The 4678-nt window shown below is 35.0% G+C and overlaps 1 non-coding gene across 1 annotated transcript; it reads right to left on the bottom strand.

Moving 5' to 3' along the window:
* On the bottom strand, nt 1-107 carry LOC147370965 (U6 spliceosomal RNA). Its single transcript, XR_015166316.1, has one exon. It is a non-coding gene; the product is annotated as a U6 spliceosomal RNA (small nuclear RNA).
* Nucleotides 108-4678: the final 4571 nt, after the last annotated feature.

The raw sequence follows: 4678 nt of genomic DNA, 5'->3' as shown, positions 1-4678 counted from the left end.
AAAGAAACGGAACACTTCATGAATTTGCATGTCATCCCTGCTCAGGGGCCATGCTAATCTTCTCTGTATCATTCCAATTTTAGTATATGTGCTCCAGAAGCGAGCATTGCAGGTAAGAAGAAATCATCAAAAATTTTAATGAAATCCTAAAGGATGAATTTGAAGCAGCATAAAAGTTTAGAATAACTGGGGGCATCAGACACAGGCAGTGTGCACTCACTCATAAGCTCTTTTCTACGAATCTACATAAGGGCTCATGGAAAGGAATGAGAGCAGGGCAGGAAACCAGAAATACCCCCATAACTGCTGCAGGCATAGTGAAGGCAGAACAGTCTCAAGATATGGTGCATTTGCATGGGCTCTTCTCATTAGGAAGAAAAATGCTTTATACTGCTGAGGACGGGACAGCAAACTGTCTTTTAACCAGGGACCAGGCAAAGATCCAATGTTTGTGTAGAAGCAAATCTCATCAGCTTCTGGGGAAGAGTTAAGAGCTTTGCTTTCTGACCTCAGAAATCAAGAAAAGATCACTGCTTCTGGGAAAGTGATAGAATTAAAAATGTCTGCCACTAGGGTTTGGACTACAAAGACTTTATGAGTCACAATCCTGTGCTGTATAAAGCAGAGATGTGCTATTGCTGGGAGCAAGGAGGAGCAAAATTATCTCATCTGTTTAATAACCTCTACAAATACAAGTGTAAATATGACTGTCACTGAGATGAGAGAAACAAGAATAATTCCACAACCCCCTTCCTGATCCTCAGGGGCACAGATACTGTCTACAACTGAGCTTTCATCAGATAAACCAAAAATCCACTCCCTGCCCCTACCATGAGTCCAGAACTGAGTAATAGCAATAGATGATTACCACTCGTAAAGAGAAAAGACCCATTGTTTTGCAGTCATTAAACACATTCTGAAAGCTGAGGTTAAAGCAGAAAAACTGATAAAAAAGTTCTAGCACCGTGGGTCTCACACCAAGCACATGATTTAGGCAATCCCTCACTGAAGAACTTGAAGGGCAACAATGTTAGCAACAAAACCCAAACCCAACTGAATCATTTACTACCATTGTAACAGAAAAAGAATTGTGTTCATCTCCAGCTATAAATACTCTTGATCTCAGACTCTACTGTTCTTCAGTTGACATTGTTCAGTATACATTCTAAAATTATACGGCAAAGTACTGTAATAAGAAAGCCATTTTCCAGAGATAAATCACTCAACAGCAGCAGATTGAGCAGTTATCAAAATGTTTAAATTATCAGTCAAGGGCTTTATAAAAACTATGCTTTAATTAAAGGATGTGGTGGTAAAAGTGAAGAACATCCATGAACAGATGAAAAACTTCAACAGAAAGATTAGAAACTATTAAAATGAGCCAAATAAATGCCCCCCAAAGATGAAGATTACTGTGATGCTCTTGACACATCTGAGGAAGAAATTTTAAACTAAAAGTAGGTTGATATAAATCTGAAATTAAACATAAGAAGAAAAATGAATTTTTAAAAGTAGAGCAAAACATCCTGAGTTGTGGGACACTATCAAATGGTCTAATGTGTGTACTTTGATTTATAGAGGGAAATAAAGAGAAAGGAGAAGAAAAAATACCAGAAAAGATCATGAATCAGTTTCCAAATATAGTGAAAGACAATAAACCAATGATCCAGGAATCTTAGAGAACTCCAACCAATGTATTAAAGATGTACAAAACATAGAGAAACATATCATAATTAAATTGCTATGAAAAAAGTTAAGAGCCAATGTTGGAGGCAAGCAGGAAAAAGAAAAGAAATATTGCATACAGAGGAACAAAAGTAAGAATCATAAAATACTTCCCATCAAAAACTATGTAAGCCAGAAGACAATGGAGTGACATCAGTAATGTATTAAAAGAAAAGAATTAATTCTTCAATTAGAACACTAAACACAGCAAAATATCTTTCAAAAATGAATATGAAATAAAGATGCTTCAGGAAACAAAACTAGTAATTAATTTTCATAAGACCTCCACTATAAGAAATTTCAGAGATAGATCATAAGGATGAAGATAATACAGAATGAAATTTGGATTTATAGAAAGAAAAAAAGAACAAGAATAGTAAATGGAATAAGTATAAAAGATGCATTTTTTCCTCTTTTGTAGTCCCTGTAAAGACAATTGAGTTTTTAAAGTAAAAATGATAGCAGGGTATGAAAAGAGTTATAAGCATTGTAGAAACAAAAGGTAAAACAAAAATAGCACAAAAGATAGGAAGGAGGAAATTAAAGCATGGTATGTGATATTTTTTCAAGATATACTGTGATAAATATAATACTGTAAATCAAAAAGCAATAAATAAAAATTTTTAAATAGATATAGCTAACAATTTGCGGCTTCCCTTGTAGCTCAGTTGGTAAAGAATCTCCCTGCAATGCAGGAGACACAGATTTGAGTCTTGGGTTGGGAAGATCTGCTGGAGAAGGAAGGCAACCCACTCCAGTATTCTTGCCTGGAGAATCCCATGGACAGAGGAAACTGGAGGGCTACAGTCCATGGGTTCACAAGAGTCAAACACAACTTAGGGACTAAACCACCACCACCATAGGTAACAAGCCAGAAATAGAGATAATGGTTAAATTACAGATAATATAAAGTTTGAAATTGTCAGATTGTATTAAAAAAAAAAAAAAAGACCAAACTATATGCTTTTTTTTTTTAACATTTGTTTATTTATTTGGTTGTATCAGATCTTAGTTGCAGCACAAGGGATCTTCTCATATCATGTAGGCTTTCTAGTTGCAGCACACAGGCTTAGTTGGCCCATGGCATGCAGGATCTTAGTTCCCCAACCAAGGATGGAACCCAAGTCCCCTGCTTTGCAAGGTGGATTCTTGACCATCAGGCAAGTCCCAACTGTATGCTTTCTAGGGTTTTCCTGGTGGTTCAGTGGCAAAGAATCTGCCTGCCAAGGCCAGAGACATGGGCTTGATCCCCGATTTGGGAAGATCCCACCTACCATGGAGGAAACTAAGCCCATGTGCCACAATTATCGAGCCTGTGCTCTAGAGCCTGGCAGTGATATTTACGGAGCTCACGGGCCACAACTGCTGAAGCCCACGTGCCCTAGCACCTGTGCTCTACGTTAAGCAAAGCCTCCACAACAAGAAGCCTGCACACTGAAAGCAGAGAGTAACACCATTCACCAAAACTAGAGAAAAGCCTGAACAGCAGTGAAGATGCAACACAGTCAAAAATTTTAAAGACATATGCTTTGTATGAGAAACTCACTTTTAATGTATCACTATAACTAAGTTAGAATAAAATAATTGAAAAAACTATATCATATAAACTAATGAAAAAACTGAATTGGTTCTATTAATATAAGAAAATGTAGACTTCAAGGACTATAAACCAATGATAAATAATATTACATGATGAAACCAGGATTAAATATTTAAGAAGGCACAACAAAGCCAAATTTATATGAATCTGACAACAGTACTTCAAAATATATTAAATGAAAATTGATAGAACTACAAAGAGAAGCACAGGAGCCCACAGTTATAGTTCTAAAATTCAGTGCAGCTGTATCCATACCAATAGAAGCAGTAGATAGAAGTTAGTCATACAGAAGACTTGAACAACACTATCAACCAAATTAACTGGCATTTATATAAATTTCACTCAATAACTGCCAAATATATGTTATTTTCAAGTGCCCAGAGAAGATTTACTAATAAAGAACCTTTTCTGAGCCATAAACAAAATGGCAACAGATTTAAAGCATTAAAATCATGCAGATTATGGTAGAAATCAATGGAAGAGTGACATTTGGAAAAGGAAACATATTTGAAATTTAAACTTATTTAAGTATATCTGAAAGTTTAACAAAATACTTCTAAATAGCCCACAAATCAAAGTGGAATACACAGAGAACTTGTAAAACATTTGAATTGAATAAAAATGAAGACACAAAATATCAAAGCTTGTGGGAAAAACTAAAGCAGTGCTTGGGGGCGGGGAGCAGAGTATTAAAAAGTGACTTTAAAAATAATATACAATGCATAAAAACTCATGCCTTATTCTTCACTGTAATATATCAAAAGCTTGAGCATAAATAAAATGTCAAGTTCATCCAGTGAACAACTGGCACATTCCAACAAGATCAACAAACATTGATTCTAATATAAGTTTCAATGATCATTTTCTTTCCCTAATCTTGATTGATAGCATCCATATTTACTTAGTCTGATCAACCTTTTTACGTTTAATTGACTAGAAAAGGCACTTCAACAAGGCTATTGAATTTTTTTGAAACATTTGACTTTTCTAGAAACAATCACTATCCTCCCCAATTTTCCAAGCATAAAGCCACAACAAAACAAATGAACATCTGTTAAAACAACTTAAGAAAAATTTTCATTAAAGAGGTTTTAAAATTCTCAGAACTTTACTGAGTGTATTAATATGTTCTCAAAGAATAAATATTTCACATTTCTTTTTCTACTTTAATTGAGTACTAGTCCCAAAAGTTATCAGGAAAAAAAAGGAAGTTAATGTTAGCCAAATTCCAATGTTATTGCAATTCAAGTCATTAAATTCTCCACACACCTTTTGAAACAACTTTGCCAAGGTTTTCAGGCCTGTCGAAGTAACTATTGAGTTAAAGGAACACAGTCTGCCCTACTCACAAAT

The sequence above is a fragment of the Bos grunniens genome, chromosome 6 (assembly GCF_055505025.1).
Source record: "Bos grunniens cultivar Pamir isolate PY7600 chromosome 6, Bosgru_T2T1.0, whole genome shotgun sequence".
In the NCBI taxonomy this organism is placed as follows: Eukaryota; Metazoa; Chordata; class Mammalia; order Artiodactyla; family Bovidae; genus Bos; species Bos grunniens.
Note: the sequence above shows the minus strand (reverse complement) of the source record. Positions and strands in the feature narration are given on the sequence as shown.